Source organism: Ambystoma mexicanum, chromosome 3p, assembly GCF_040938575.1.
Source record: "Ambystoma mexicanum isolate Mex_15411 chromosome 3p, UKY_AmexF1_1, whole genome shotgun sequence".
Taxonomy (NCBI): domain Eukaryota; kingdom Metazoa; phylum Chordata; class Amphibia; order Caudata; family Ambystomatidae; genus Ambystoma; species Ambystoma mexicanum.
Genome location: NC_090925.1, coordinates 412,580,363 through 412,597,374, shown reverse-complemented (window position 1 = coordinate 412,597,374; position 17,012 = coordinate 412,580,363).

Genomic DNA, 17,012 nt, shown 5'->3' with positions numbered 1-17,012 from the left:
CGATTGGCCCTGTGCGAGCGGGTACATGTATTTCTGGGGTGCGCAGGAAGTCTCACATGTAATTGGCCCTTTGCGAGTGGGGTACGTGTATTTCGGAGGTGCGCGGGATGTTTTACACGTGATTGGCCCTGTGCGAGCGGGGTACGTGTATTTCTGGGGTGCACGGGATGTTTCACACGCGATTGGCCCTGTGCAAGCAGGGTACGTGTATTTCTGGGGTGCGCAGGAAGTTTTACACGCAATTGGCCCTGTGCGAGTGGGGTATGTGTATTTCGGGGTGCGCAGGAAGTTTTGCACGTGATTGGCCTTGTGCGAGCGGGGTACGTGTATTTCTGGGGTGCGCGGTTGTTTCACACGCGATTGGCCCTGTGCGAGCAGGGTACGTGTATTTCTGGGGTGCGCGGGAAGTTTTACACGCAATTGGCCATGTGCGAGCGGGGTACGTGTATTTGGGGGGTGCTCAGGAAGTTTCACACGTGATTGGCCCCGTGCAAGCAGGGTATGTGTGTTTCTTGGGTGCGCGGGATGTTTAACACGCGATTGGCCCTGTGCGAGCGGGGTATGTGTATTTCGGGGGTGCGCGGGAAATTTTACACGCGATTGGCCCTGTGCGAGCGGGGTACGTGTATTTCTGGGGTGCGCAGGAAGTTTCACACGCGATTGGCCCTGTGCGAGAGGGGTATGTGTATTTCTGGGGTGCGCGGGAAGTTTCACATGCGATTGGCCCTGTGCGAGCGGGGTACGTGTATTTCTGGGGTGTGCGGGAAGTTTCACATGCGATTGGCCCTGTGTGAGTGGGGTATGTGTATTTTTGGGGTGCGCGGGAAGTTTCACACGCGATTGGCCCAGTGCGAGTGGGGTACGTGTATTTCTGGGGTGTGCGGGATGTTTCACAAGCGATTGGCCCTGTGCGAGCAGGGTATGTGTATTTCGGGGGTGCGCGGGAAATTTTACACGCGATTGGCCCTGTGCGAGCGGGGTACGTGTATTTCTGGGGTGCGCGGGAAGTCTCACATGCGATTGGCCCTTTGCGAGTGGGGTACGTGTATTTCGGGGTGCGCAAGAAGTTTCACACGCGATTGGCCCTGTGCGAGCCGGGTACGTGTATTTTGGGGGTGCGCGGGAAGTTTCACACGTGATTGGCCCCATGCGAGCGAAGTAGGTGTATTTCTGGGGTGCGCTGGATGTTTCACATGCGATTGGCCCTGTGCGAACAGGGTACGTGTATTTCGGAGGTGCGCGGGAAGTTTTACACGTGATTGGCCCTGTGCGAGTGGGGTACGTGTATTTCGGGGGTGCGCAGGAAGTTTCACACGTGATTGGCCCTCTGCGAGCGGGGTACGTGTATTTCTAGGGTACGCAAGAAGTTTCACACGCGATTGGCCCTGTGCGAGTGGGGTACGTGTATTTCGGGGGTGCGCAGGAAGTTTTACACGCGATTGGCCCTGTGCGAGCGGGTACATGTATTTCTGGGGTGCGCAGGAAGTCTCACATGGAATTGGCCCTTTGCGAGTGGGGTACGTGTATTTCGGAGGTGCGCGGGATGTTTTACACGTGATTGGCCCTGTGCGAGCGGGGTACGTGTATTTCTGGGGTGCACGGGATGTTTCACACGCGATTGGCCCTGTGCAAGCAGGGTACGTGTATTTCTGGGGTGCGCAGGAAGTTTTACACGCAATTGGCCCTGTGCGAGTGGGGTATGTGTATTTCGGGGTGCGCAGGAAGTTTTGCACGTGATTGGCCTTGTGCGAGCGGGGTACGTGTATTTCTGGGGTGCGCGGTTGTTTCACACGCGATTGGCCCTGTGCGAGCAGGGTACGTGTATTTCTGGGGTGCGCGGGAAGTTTTACACGCAATTGGCCATGTGCGAGCGGGGTACGTGTATTTCGGGGGTGCTCAGGAAATTTCACACGTGATTGGCCCCGTGCAAGCAGGGTATGTGTGTTTCTTGGGTGCGCGGGATGTTTAACACGCGATTGGCCCTGTGCGAGCGGGGTATGTGTATTTCGGGGGTGCGCGGGAAATTTTACACGCGATTGGCCCTGTGCGAGCGGGGTACGTGTATTTCTGGGGTGCGCAGGAAGTTTCACATGCGATTGGCCCTGTGCGAGCGGGGTACGTGTATTTCTGGGGTGTGCGGGAAGTTTCACATGCGATTGGCCCTGTGTGAGTGGGGTATGTGTATTTTTGGGGTGCGCGGGAAGTTTCACACGCGATTGGCCCAGTGCGAGTGGGGTACGTGTATTTCTGGGGTGTGTAGGATGTTTCACAAGCGATTGGCCCTGTGCGAGCAGGGTATGTGTATTTCGGGGGTGCGCGGGAAATTTTACACGCGATTGGCCCTGTGCGAGCGGGGTACGTGTATTTCTGGGGTGCGCGGGAAGTCTCACATGCGATTGGCCCTTTGCGAGTGGGGTACGTGTATTTCGGGATGCGCAAGAAGTTTCACACGCGATTGGCCCTGTGCGAGCGGGGTACGTGTATTTTGGGGGTGCGCGGGAAGTTTCACACGTGATTGGCCCCATGCGAGCGAAGTAGGTGTATTTCTGGGGTGCGCTGGATGTTTCACATGCGATTGGCCCTGTGCGAACAGGGTACGTGTATTTCGGAGGTGCGCGGGAAGTTTTACACGTGATTGGCCCTGTGCGAGTGGGGTACGTGTATTTCGGGGGTGCGCAGGAAGTTTCACACGTGATTGGCCCTCTGCGAGCGGGGTACGTGTATTTCTGGGGTACGCAGGATGTTTCACACGCGATTGGCCCTGTGCGAGCAGGGTACGTGTATTTATGGGGTGCGCGGGAAGTTTTACACGCAATTGGCCATGTGCGAGCGGGGTACGTGTATTTCGGGGTGCTCAGGAAGTTTCACACGAGATTGGCCCTGTGCAAGCAGGGTATGTGTATTTCTTGGGTGCGTGGGATGTTTAACACGCGATTGGCCCTGTGCGAGCGGGGTATGTGTATTTCGTGGGTGCGCGGGAAATTTTACACGCGATTGGCCCTGTGCGAGCGGGGTACTTGTATTTCTGTAGTGCGCAGAAAGTTTCATACGCGATTGGCCCTGTGCGAGCGGGGTACGTGTATTTCTCGGGTGTGCGGGAAGTTTCACAAGCGATTGGCCCTGTGTGAGTGGGGTATGTGTATTTTTGGGGTGCGCGGGAAGTTTCACACGCGATTGGCCCAGTGAGAGTGGGGTATGTGTATTTCTGGTGTGCGCAGGAAGTTTCACACGCGATTGGCTCTGTGCGAGCAGGGTACGTGTATTTCGGGGTGCGCAAGAAGTTTCACACGCGATTGGCCCTGTGCGAGTGGGGTACGTGTATTTCGGGGGTGCGCAGGAAGTTTTACACGCGATTGGCCCTGTGCGAGCGGGTACATGTATTTCTGGGGTGCGCAGGAAGTCTCACATGCGATTGGCCCTTTGCGAGTGGGGTACGTGTATTTCGGAGGTACGCGGGATGTTTTACACGTGATTGGCCCTGTGCAAGCAGGGTACGTGTATTTCTGGGGTGCGCGGGAAGTTTCACATGCGATTGGCCCTGTGCGAGCGGGGTACGTGTATTTCTGGGATGTGCGGGAAGTTTCACATGCGATTGGCCCTGTGTGAGTGGGGTATGTGTATTTTTGGGGTGCGCGGGAAGTTTCACACGCGATTGGCCCAGTGCGAGTGGGGTACGTGTATTTCTGGGGTGTGCGGGATGTTTCACAAGCGATTGGCCCTGTGCGAGCAGGGTATGTGTATTTCGGGGGTGCACGGGAAATTTTACACGCGATTGGCCCTGTGCGAGCGGGGTACGTGTATTTCTGGGGTGCGCGGGAAGTCTCACATGCGATTGGCCCTTTGAGAGTGGGGTACGTGTATTTCGGGGTGCGCAAGAAGTTTCACACGCGATTGGCCCTGTGCGAGTGGGGTACGTGTATTTCGGGGGTGCGCAGGAAGTTTCACACGCGATTGGCCCTGTGCTAGCGGGGTACGTGTATTTTGGGGGTGCGTGGGAAGTTTCACATGCGATTGGCCCTATGCGAACAGGGTACGTGTATTTCGGAGGTGCGCGGGAAGTTTTACAAGTGATTGGCCCTGTGCGAGTGGGGTACGTGTATTTCGGGGGTGCGCAGGAAATATTACACGCGATTGGCCCTGTGCGAGCGGGGTACGTGTATTTCTGGGGTGCACAGGAAGTTTCACACGTGATTGGCCCTGTGCGAGAGGTGTATGTGTATTTCTGGGGTGCGCGGGAAGTTTCACACGCGATTGGCCCTGTGCGAGCGGGGTATGTGTATTTTTGGGGTGCGCGGGAAGTTTCACACGCGATTGGCCCAGTGCGAGTGGGGTACGTGTATTTCTGGGGTGCGCGGGAAGTCTCACATGCGATTGGCCCTTTGAGAGTGGGGTACGTGTATTTCGGGGTGCGCAAGAAGTTTCACACGCGATTGGCCCTGTGCGAGTGGGGTACGTGTATTTCTGGGGTGCACAGGAAGTTTCACACGTGATTGGCCCTGTGCGAGAGGTGTATGTGTATTTCTGGGGTGCGCGGGAAGTTTCACATGCGATTGGCCCTGTGTGAGTGGGGTATGTGTATTTTTGGGGTGCGCGGGAAGTTTCACACGCGATTGGCCCAGTGCGAGTGGGGTACGTGTATTTCTGGGGTGTGCGGGATGTTTCACAAGCGATTGGCCCTGTGCGAGCAGGGTATGTGTATTTCGGGGGTGCGCAGGAAATTTTACACGCGATTGGCCCTGTGCGAGCGGGGTACGTGTATTTCTGGGGTGCGCGGGAAGTCTCACATGCGATTGGCCCTTTGAGAGTGGGGTACGTGTATTTCGGGGTGCGCAAGAAGTTTCACACGCGATTGGCCCTGTGCGAGTGGGGTACGTGTATTTCGGGGGTGCGCAGGAAGTTTCACACGCGATTGGCCCTGTGCTAGCGGGGTACGTGTATTTTGGGGGTGCGTGGGAAGTTTCACATGCGATTGGCCCTATGCGAACAGGGTACGTGTATTTCGGAGGTGCGCGGGAAGTTTTACAAGTGATTGGCCCTGTGCGAGTGGGGTACGTGTATTTCGGGGGTGCGCAGGAAATATTACATGCGATTGGCCCTGTGCGAGCGGGGTACGTGTATTTCTGGGGTGCACAGGAAGTTTCACACGTGATTGGCCCTGTGCGAGAGGTGTATGTGTATTACTGGGGTGCGCGGGAAGTTTCACACGCGACTGGCCCTGTGCGAGCGGGGTATGTGTATTTCGGGGGTGCGCAGGAAGTTTCACACGTGATTGGCCCTGTGCGAGCAGGGTACGTTTATTTCTGGGGTCCGCGGGATGTTTCACACGCGATTGGCCCTGTGCGAGCAGGGTATGTGTATTTCTGGGGTGCGTGGGAAGTTTTACACGCAATTGGCCATGTGCGAGCGGGGTACGTGTATTTCGGGGGTGCTCAGGAAGTTTCACACGTGATTGGCCCCGTGCAAGCAGGGTATGTGTATTTCTGGGGTGCGCGGGATGTTTCACACGCGATTGGCCCTGTGCGAGCGGGGTATGTGTATTTCGGGGGTGTGCGGGAAATTTTACACGCAATTGGCCCTGTGCGAGCGGGGTACGTGTATTTCGGGGGTGCTCAGGAAGTTTCACACGCGATTGGCCCTGTGCGAGAGGGGTATGTGTATTTCTGGGGTGCGCGGGAAGTTTCACATGCGATTGGCCCTGTGCGAGCGGGGTATGCGTATTTTTGGGGTGCGCGGGAAGTTTCACACGCGATTGGCCCTGTGCGAGCGGGTACATGTATTTCTGGGGTGCGCAGGAAGTTTCACATGCGATTGGCCCTGTGCGAACAGGGTACGTATATTTCGGAGGTGCGCGGGAAGTTTTACACGTGATTGGCCCTGTGCGAGCGGGGTACGTGTATTTCTGGGTGCACGGGATGTTTCACACGCGATTGGCCCTGTGCGAGCAGGGCACGTGTATTTCTGGGGTGCGCAGGAAGTTTTACACGCAATTGGCCCTGTGCGAGTGGGGTACGTGTATTTCGGGGGTGCGCAGGAAGTTTTGCACGTGATTGGCCCTGTGCGAGCGGGGTACGTGTATTTCTGGGGTGCGCGGGATGTTTCACACGCGATTGGCCCTGTGCGAGCAGGGTACGTGTATTTCTGGGGTGCGCGGGAAGTTTTACACGCAATTGGCCATGTGCGAGCGGGGTACGTGTATTTCGGGGGTGCTCAGGAAGTTTCACACGTGATTGGCCCCGTGCAAGCAGGGTATGTGTATTTCTTGGGTGCGTGGGATGTTTAACACGCGATTGGCCCTGTGCGAGCGGGGTATGTGTATTTCGGGGGTGCGCGGGAAATTTTACACGCGATTGGCCCTGTGCGAGCGGGGTACGTATATTTCTGTAGTGCGCAGGAAGTTTCACACGCGATTGGCCCTGTGCGAGCGGGGTACGTGTATTTCTGGGGTGTGCGGGAAGTTTCACATGCGATTGGCCCTGTGTGAGTGGGGTATGTGTATTTTTGGGGTGCGCGGGAAGTTTCACACGCGATTGGCCCTGTGCGAGTGGGGTACATGTATTTCGGGGGTGCGCAGGAAGTTTTACACGCGATTGGCCCTGTGCGAGCGGGTACATGTATTTCTGGGGTGCGCAGGAAGTCTCACATGCGATTGGCCCTTTGCGAGTGGGGTACGTGTATTTCGGAGGTGCGCGGGATATTTTACACGTGATTGGCCCTGTGCAAGCAGGGTACGTGTATTTCTGGGGTGCGCGGGAAGTTTCACATGCGATTGGCCCTGTGCGAGCGGGGTACGTGTATTTCTGGGGTGTGCGGGAAGTTTCACATGCGATTGGCCCTGTGTGAGTGGGGTATGTGTATTTTTGGGGAGCGCGGGAAGTTTCACACGCGATTGGCCCAGTGCGAGTGGGGTACGTGTATTTCTGGGGTGTGCGGGATGTTTCACAAGCGATTGGCCCTGTGCGAGCAGGGTATGTGTATTTCGGGGGTGCGCGGGAAATTTTACACGCGATTGGCCCTGTGCGAGCGGGGTACGTGTATTTCTGGGGTGCGCGGGAAGTCTCACATGCGATTGGCCCTTTGCGAGTGGGGTACGTGTATTTCGGGGTGCGCAAGAAGTTTCACACGCGATTGGCCCTGTGCGAGTGGGGTACGTGTATTTCGGGGGTGCGCAGGAAGTTTCACACACGATTGGCCCTGTGCGAGCGGGGTAGGTGTATTTTGGGGGTGCGCGGGAAGTTTCACACGTGATTGGCCCCATGCGAGCGAAGTACGTGTATTTCTGGGGTGCGCTGGATGTTTCACATGCGATTGGCCCTGTGCGAACAGGGTACGTGTATTTCGGAGGTGCGCGGGAAGTTTTACACGTGATTGGCCCTGTGCGAGTGGGGTACGTGTATTTCGGGGGTGCGCAGGAAGTTTCACACGTGATTGGCCCTCTGCGAGCGGGGTACGTGTATTTCTGGGGTGCGCAGGATGTTTCACACGCGATTGGCCCTGTGCGAGCAGGGTACATGTATTTCTGGGGTGCGCGGGAAGTTTTACACGCAATTGGCCATGTGCGAGCGGGGTACGTGTATTTCGGGGGTGCTCAGGAAGTTTCACACGTGATTGGCCCCGTGCAAGCAGGGTATGTGTATTTCTGGGGTGCGCGGGATGTTTCACACCCGATTGGCCCTGTGCGAGTGGGGTATGTGCATTTCGGGGGTGCGTGGGAAATATTACACGCGATTGGCCCTGTGCGAGCTTGGTACGTGTATTTCTGGGATGCGCAGGAAGTTTCACACGCGATTGGCCCTGTGCGAGAGGGTTATGTGTTTTTCTGGGGTGCGCGGGAAGTTTCACACGCGATTGGCCCTGTGCGAGCGGGGTACGTGTATTTCTGGGGTGCGCGGGAAGTTTCACACGCGATTGGCCCTGTGCGAGGGGGGTAGGTGTATTTCAGGGGTGCGTGGGATGTTTCACAAGTGATTGGCCCTGTGCGAGCAGGGTATGTGTATTTCGGGGGTGTGTGGGAAATTTTACACGCGATTGGCCCTTTGCTAGCGGGGTACGTGTATTTCTGGGGTGCGCAGGAAGTCTCACATGCGATTGGCCCTTTGCGAGTGGGGTACGTGTATTTCGGGGTGCGCAAGAAGGTTCACACGCAATTGGCCCTGTGCGAGTGGGGTACGTGTATTTCGGGGGTTTGCAGGAAGTTGCACACGCGATTAGCCCTGTGCGAGGGGGGTACGTGTATTTCGGGGGTGCGCGGGAAGTTTCACACGTGATTGGCCCCATGAGAGCAAAGTACGTGTATTTCTGGGTTGCGAGGGATGTTTCACACGCGATTGGCCCTGTGCGAGCGGGGTATGTGTATTTCGGGGTAGTGCGCGAAATTTTACATGCGATTGACCCTGTGCGAGCGGGGTATGTGTATTTATGGGGTACGCAGGAAGTTTCACACGCGATTGGCTCTGTGCGAGCAGGGTACATGTATTTCGGGGTGCGCAAGAAGTTTCACACGCGATTGGCCCTGTGCGAGTGGGGTACGTGTATTTCGGGGGTGCGCAAGAAGTTTTACACGCGATTGGCCCTGTGCGGGCGGGAACGTGTATTTCTGGGGTGCGCAGGAAGTTTCACATGCGATTGGCCCTGTGCGAACAGGGTACGTGTATTTCGGAGGTGCGCGGGAAGTTTTACACGTGATTGGCCCTGTGCGAGTGGGGTACGTTTATTTCTGGGGTACGCGGGAAGTTTCACACACGATTGGCCCTGTGCGAGCAGGGTATGTGTATTTATGGGGTGCGCGGGATGTTTCACAAGCAAATGGCCCTGTGCGAGCAGGGTACGTGTATTTCTGGGGTGTGTGGGAAGTTTTACACGCGATTGGCCCTGTGCGAGCGGCGTATGTGTATTTCGGGGGTGCGTGGGAAGTTGTACACGCGATTGGCCCTGTGTGAGCGGGGTACGTGTATTTTAGGGGGTGCGCGGGAAGTTTTACACGCGATTGGCACTGTGCGAGCGGGTACTGTATTTCTGGGGTGCGCAGGAAGTTTCACATGCGATTGGCCCTATGCGAACAGGGTACGTGTATTTCGGAGGTGCGCGGGAAGTTTTACAAGTGATTGGCCCTGTGCGAGTGGGGTACGTGTATTTCGGGGGTGCGCAGGAAATATTACACGCGATTGGCCCTGTGCGAGCGGGGTACGTGTATTTCTGGGGTGCACAGGAAGTTTCACACGTGATTGGCCCTGTGCGAGAGGGGTATGTGTATTTCTGGGGTGCGCGGGAAGTTTCACACGCGATTGGCCCTGTGCGAGCGGGGTATGTGTATTTCGGGGGTGCGCAGGAAGTTTCACACGTGATTGGCCCTGTGCGAGCAGGGTACGTGTATTTCTGGGGTGCGCGGGATGTTTCACACGCGATTGGCCCTGTGCGAGCAGGGTATGTGTATTTCTGGGGTGCGTGGGAAGTTTTACACGCAATTGGCCATGTGCGAGCGGGGTACGTGTATTTCGGGGGTGCTCAGGAAGTTTCACACGTGATTGGCCCCGTGCAAGCAGGGTATGTTTATTTCTGGGGTGCGCGGGATGTTTCACACGCGATTGGCCCTGTGCGAGCGGGGTATGTGTATTTCGGGGGTGTGCGGGAAATTTTACACGCGATTGGCCCTGTGCGAGCGGGGTACGTGTATTTCGGGGGTGCTCAGGAAGTTTCACACGCGATTGGCCCTGTGCGAGAGGGGTATGTGTATTTCTGGGGTGCGCGGGAAGTTTCACATGCGATTGGCCCTGTGCGAGCGGGGTATGTGTATTTTTGGGGTGCGCGGGAAGTTTCACACGCGATTGGCCCCATGAGAGCAAAGTAAGTGTATTTCTGGGTTGCGAGGGATGTTTCACACGCGATTGGCCCTGTGCGAGCGGGGTATGTGTATTTCGGGGTAGTGCGCAAAATTTTACACGCGATTGACCCTGTGCGAGCGGGGTATGTGTATTTATGGGGTACGCAGGAAGTTTCACACGCGATTGGCTCTGTGCGAGCAGGGTACATGTATTTCGGGGTGCGCAAGAAGTTTCACACGCGATTGGCCCTGTGCGAGTGGGGTACGTGTATTTCGGGGGTGCGCAAGAAGTTTTACACGTGATTGGCCCTGTGCGAGTGGGGTACGTTTATTTCTGGGGTACGCGGGAAGTTTCACACACGATTGGCCCTGTGCGAGCGGGGTATGTGTATTTATGGGGTGCGCGGGATGTTTCACACGCAAATGGCCCTGTGCGAGCAGGGTACGTGTATTTCTGGGGTATGCGGGAAGTTTTACACGCGATTGGCCCTGTGCGAGCGGCGTATGTGTATTTCGGGGGTGCGTGGGAAGTTGTACACGCGATTGGCCCCTTGTGAGCGGGGTACGTGTATTTTAGGGGGTGCGCGGGAAGTTTTACACGCGATTGGCACTGTGCGAGCGGGTACTGTATTTCTGGGGTGCGCAGGAAGTTTCACATGCGATTGGCCCTATGCGAACAGGGTACGTGTATTTCGGAGGTGCGCGGGAAGTTTTACAAGTGATTGGCCCTGTGCGAGTGGGGTACGTGTATTTCGGGGGTGCGCAGGAAATATTACACGCGATTGGCCCTGTGCGAGCGGGGTACGTGTATTTCTGGGGTGCACAGGAAGTTTCACACGTGATTGGCCCTGTGCGAGAGGGGTATGTGTATTTCTGGGGTGCGCGGGAAGTTTCACACGCGATTGGCCCTGTGCGAGCGGGGTATGTGTATTTCGGGGGTGCGCAGGAAGTTTCACACGTGATTGGCCCTGTGCGAGCAGGGTACGTGTATTTCTGGGGTGCGCGGGATGTTTCACACGCGATTGGCCCTGTGCGAGCAGGGTATGTGTATTTCTGGGGTGCGTGGGAAGTTTTACACGCAATTGGCCATGTGCGAGCGGGGTACGTGTATTTCGGGGGTGCTCAGGAAGGTTCACACGTGATTGGCCCCGTGCAAGCAGGGTATGTGTATTTCTGGGGTGCGCGGGATGTTTCACACGCGATTGGCCCTGTGCGAGCGGGGTATATGTATTTCGGGGGTGTGCGGGAAATTTTACACGCGATTGGCCCTGTGCGAGCGGGGTACGTGTATTTCGGGGGTGCTCAGGAAGTTTCACACGCGATTGGCCCTGTGCGAGAGGGGTATGTGTATTTCTGGGGTGCGCGGGAAGTTTCACATGCGATTGGCCCTGTGCGAGCGGGGTATGTGTATTTTTGGGGTGCGCGGGAAGTTTCACACGCGATTGGCCCTGTGCGAGCGGGTACATGTATTTCTGGGGTGCGCAGGAAGTTTCACACGCGATTGGCCCTTTGCGAACAGGGTACGTGTATTTCTGGGGTGCGCAGGAAGTTTTACACGCAATTGGCCCTGTGCGAGTGGGGTACGTGTATTTCGGGGGTGCGCAGGAAGTTTTGCACGTGATTGGCCCTGTGCGAGCGGGGTATGTGTATTTCGGGGGTGTGCGGGAAATTTTACACGCGATTGGCCCTGTGCGAGCGGGGTACGTGTATTTCGGGGGTGCACGGGATGTTTCACACGCGATTGGCCCTGTGCGAACAGGGTACGTGTATTTCTGGGGTGCGCAGGAAGTTTTACACGCAATTGGCCCTGTGCGAGTGGGGTACGTGTATTTCGGGGGTGCGCAGGAAGTTTTGCACGTGATTGGCCCTGTGCGAGCGGGGTACGTGTATTTCTGGGGTGCGCGGGATGTTTCACACGCGATTGGCCCTGTGCGAGCAGGGTACGTGTATTTCTGGGGTGCGCGGGAAGTTTTACACGCAATTGGCCATGTGCGAGCGGGGTACGTGTATTTCGGGGGTGCTCAGGAAGTTTCACACGTGATTGGCCCTGTGCGAGCGGGGTATGTGTATTTCGGGGGTGTGCGGGAAATTTTACACGCGATTGGCCCTGTGCGAGCGGGGTACGTGTATTTCGGGCGTGCTCAGGAAGTTTCACACGCGATTGGCCCTGTGCGAGAGGGGTATGTGTATTTCTGGGGTGCGCGGGAAGTTTCACATGCGATTGGCCCTGTGCGAGCGGGGTATGTGTATTTTTGGGGTGCGTGGGAAGTTTCACACGCGATTGGCCCTGTGCGAGCGGGTACATGTATTTCTGGGGTGCGCAGGAAGTCTCACATGCGATTGGCCCTTTGCGAGTGGGGTATGTGTATTTCGGAGTTGCACGGGATGTTTCACACGCGATTGGCCCTGTGCGAACAGGGTACGTGTATTTCTGGGGTGCGCAGGAAGTTTTACACGCAATTGGCCCTGTGCGAGTGGGGTACGTGTATTTCGGGGGTGCGCAGGAAGTTTTGCACGTGATTGGCCCTGTGCGAGCGGGGTACATGTATTTCTGGGGTGCACGGGATGTTTCACCCGCGATTGGCCCTGTGCGAGCAGGGTACGTGTATTTCTGGGGTGCGCGGGAAGTTTTACACGCAATTGGCCATGTGCGAGCGGGGTACGTGTATTTCGGGGGTGCTCAGGAAGTTTCACACGTGATTGGCCCCGTGCAAGCAGGGTATGTGTATTTCTTGGGTGCGCGGGATGTTTAACACGCGATTGGCCCTGTGCGAGCGGGGTATGTGTATTTCGGGGGTGCGCGGGAAATTTTACACGCGATTGGCCCTGTGCGAGCGGGGTACGTGTATTTCTGTAGTGCGCAGGAAGTTTCACACGCGATTGGCCCTGTGCGAGCGGGGTACGTGTATTTCTGGGGTGTGCGGGATGTTTCACACGCGATTGGCCCTGTGCGAACAGGGTACCTGTATTTCTGGGGTGCGCAGGAAGTTTTACACGCAATTGGCCATGTGCGAGCGGGGTACGTGTATTTCGGGGGTGCTCAGGAAGTTTCACACGTGATTGGCCCCGTGTAAGCAGGGTATGTGTATTTTTGGGGTGCGCGGGAAGTTTCACACGCGATTGGCCCTCTGCGAGCGGGGTATGTGTATTTCTGGGGTGCACGGGATGTTTCACACGCGATTGGCCCTGTGCGAACAGGGTACGTGTATTTCTGGGGTGCGCAGGAAGTTTTACACGCAATTGGCCCTGTGCGAGTGGGGTACGTGTATTTCGGGGGTGCGCAGGAAGTTTTGCACGTGATTGGCCCTGTGCGAGCGGGGTACATGTATTTCTGGGGTGCGCAGGATGTTTCACCCGCGATTGGCCCTGTGCGAGCAGGGTACGTGTATTTCTGGGGTGCGCGGGAAGTTTTACACGCAATTGGCCATGTGCGAGCGGGGTACGTGTATTTCGGGGGTGCTCAGGAAGTTTCACACGTGATTGGCCCCGTGCAAGCAGGGTATGTGTATTTCTTGGGTGCGCGGGATGTTTAACACGCGATTGGCCCTGTGCGAGCGGGGTATGTGTATTTCGGGGGTGCGCGGGAAATTTTACACGCGATTGGCCCTGTGCGAGCGGGGTACGTGTATTTCTGTAGTGCGCAGGAAGTTTCACACGCGATTGGCCCTGTGCGAGCGGGGTACGTGTATTTCTGGGGTGTGAGGGAAGTTTCACATGCGATTGGCCCTGTGTGAGTGGGGTATGTGTATTTTTGGGGTGCGCGGGAAGTTTCACACGCGATTGGCCCAGTGAGAGTGGGGTATGTGTATTTCTGGTGTGCGCAGGAAGTTTTACACGCGATTGGCCCTGTGCGAGCGGGTACATGTATTTCTGGGGTGCGCAGGAAGTCTCACATGCGATTGGCCCTTTGCGAGTGGGGTACGTGTATTTCGGAGGTGCGCGGGATGTTTTACACGTGATTGGCCCTGTGCGAGCGGGGTACGTGTATTTCTGGGGTGCACGGGATGTTTCACACGCGATTGGCCCTGTGCAAGCAGGGTACATGTATTTCTGGGGTGCGCAGGAAGTTTTACACGCAATTGGCCCTGTGCGAGTGGGGTATGTGTATTTCGGGGTGCGCAGGAAGTTATGCACGTGATTGGCCCTGTGCGAGCGGGGTACGTGTATTTCTGGGGTGCGCGGTTGTTTCACACGCGATTGGCCCTGTGCGAGCAGGGTACGTGTATTTCTGGGGTGCGCGGGAAGTTTTACACGCAATTGGCCATGTGCGAGCGGGGTACGTGTATTTCGGGGGTGCTCAGGAAGTTTCACACATGATTGGCCCCGTGCAAGCAGGGTATGTGTGTTTCTTGGGTGCGCGGGATGTTTAACACGCGATTGGCTCTGTGCGAGCGGGGTATGTGTATTTCGGGGGTGCGCGGGAAATTTTACACGCGATTGGCCCTGTGCGAGCGGGTACGTGTATTTCTGGGGTGCGCAGGAAGTTTCACACGCGATTGGCCCTGTGCGAGAGGGGTATGTGTATTTCTGGGGTGCGCGGGAAGTTTCACATGCGATTGGCGCTGTGCGAGCGGGGAACGTGTATTTCTGGGGTGTGCGGGAAGTTTCACATGCGATTGGCCCTGTGTGAGTGGGGTATGTGTATTTTTGGGGTGCACGGGAAGTTTCACACGCGATTGGCCCAGTGCGAGTGGGGTACGTGTATTTCTGGGTTGTGCGGGATGTTTCACAAGCGATTGGCCCTGTGCGAGCAGGGTATGTGTATTTCGGGGGTGCGCGGGAAATTTTACACGCGATTGGCCCTGTGCGAGCGGGGTACGTGTATTTTTGGGGTGCGCAGGAAGTCTCACATGCGATTGGCCCTTTGCGAGTGGGGTACGTGTATTTCGGGGTGCGCGGGAAGTTTTACACGTGATTGGCCCTGTGCGAGCGGGGTACGTGTATTTCTGGGGTGCACGGGATGTTTCACACGCGATTGGGCCTGTGCGAACAGGGTACGTGTATTTCTGGGGTGCGCAGGAAGTTTTACACGCAATTGGCCCTGTGCGAGTGGGGTACGTGTATTTCGGGGGTGCGCAGGAAGTTTTGCACGTGATTGGCCCTGTGCGAGCGGGGTACGTGTATTTCTGGGGTGCGCAGGATGTTTCAGACGCGATTGGCCCTGTGCGAGCAGGGTACGTGTATTTCTGGGGTGCGCGGGAAGTTTTACACGCAATTGGCCATGTGCGAGCGGGGTACGTGTATTTCGGGGGTGCTCAGGAAGTTTCACACGTGATTGGCCCCGTGCAAGCAGGGTATGTGTATTTCTGGGGTGCGCGGGATGTTTCACACGCGATTGGCCCTATGCGAGCGGGGTATGTGTATTTCGGGGGTGTGCGGGAAATTTTACACGCGATTGGCCCTGTGCGAGCGGGGTACGTGTATTTCGGGCGTGCTCAGGAAGTTTCACACGCAATTGGCCCTGTGCGAGAGGGGTATGTGTATTTCTGGGGTGCGCGGGAAGTTTCACATGCGATTGGCCCTGTGCGAGCGGGGTATGTGTATTTTTGGGGTGCGTGGGAAGTTTCACACGCGATTGGCCCTGTGCGAGCGGGTACATGTATTTCTGGGGTGCGCAGGAAGTCTCACATGCGATTGGCCCTTTGCAAGTGGGGTGTGTGTATTTCGGAGTTGCGCGGGAAGTTTTACACGTGATTGGCCCTGTGCGAGCAGGGTACGTGTATTTCTGGGGTGCGCGGGAAGTTTTACACGCAATTGGCCATGTGCGAGCGGGGTACGTGTATTTCGGGGGTGCTCAGGAAGTTTCACACGTGATTGGCCCCGTGCAAGCAGGGTATGTGTATTTCTTGGGTGCGCGGGATGTTTAACACGCGATTGGCCCTGTGCGAGCGGGGTATGTGTATTTCGGGGGTGCGCGGGAAATTTTACACGCGATTGGCCCTGTGCGAGCGGGGTACGTGTATTTCTGTAGTGCGCAGGAAGTTTCACACGCGATTGGCCCTGTGCGAGCGGGGTACGTGTATTTCTGGGGTGTGAGGGAAGTTTCACATGCGATTGGCCCTGTGTGAGTGGGGTATGTGTATTTTTGGGGTGCGCAAGAAGTTTCACACGCGATTGGCCCTGTGCGAGTGGGGTACGTGTATTTCGGGGGTGCGCAGGAAGTTTTACACGCGATTGGCCCTGTGCGAGCGGGTACATGTATTTCTGGGGTGCGCAGGAAGTCTCACATGCGATTGGCCCTTTGCGAGTGGGGTACGTGTATTTCGGAGGTGCGCGGGATGTTTTACACGTGATTGGCCCTGTGCGAGCGGGGTACGTGTATTTCTGGGGTGCACGGGATGTTTCACACGCGATTTGCCCTGTGCAAGCAGGGTACGTGTATTTCTGGGGTGCGCAGGAAGTTTTACACGCAATTGGCCCTGTGCGAGTAGGGTATGTGTATTTCGGGGTGCGCAGGAAGTTTTGCACGTGATTGGCCCTGTGCGAGCGGGGTACGTGTATTTCTGGGGTGCACGGTTGTTTCACACGCGATTGGCCCTGTGCGAGCAGGGTACGTGTATTTCTGGGGTGCGCGGGAAGTTTTACACGCAATTGGCCATGTGCGAGCGGGGTACGTGTATTTCGGGGGTGCTCAGGAATTTTCACACGTGATTGGCCCCGTGCAAGCAGGGTATGTGTGTTTCTTGGGTGCGCGGGATGTTTAACACGCGATTGGCCCTGTGCGAGCGGGGTATGTGTATTTCGGGGGTGCGCGGGCAATTTTACACGCGATTGGCCCTGTGCGAGCGGGGTACGTGTATTTCTGGGGTGCGCAGGAAGTTTCACACGCGATTGGCCCTGTGCGAGAGGGGTATGTGTATTTCTGGGGTGCGCGGGAAGTTTCACATGCGATTGGCCCTGTGCGAGCGGGGTACGTGTATTTCTGGGGTGTGCGGGAAGTTTCACATGCGATTGGCCCTGTGTGAGTGGGGTATGTGTATTTTTGGGGTGCACGGGAAGTTTCACACGCGATTGGCCCAGTGCGAGTGGGGTACGTGTATTTCTGGGTTGTGCGGGATGTTTCACAAGCGATTGGCCCTGTGCGAGCAGGGTATGTGTATTTCGGGGGTGCGCGGGAAATTTTACACGCGATTGGCCCTGTGCGAGCGGGGTACGTGTATTTCTGGGGTGCGCGGGAAGTCTCACATGCGATTGG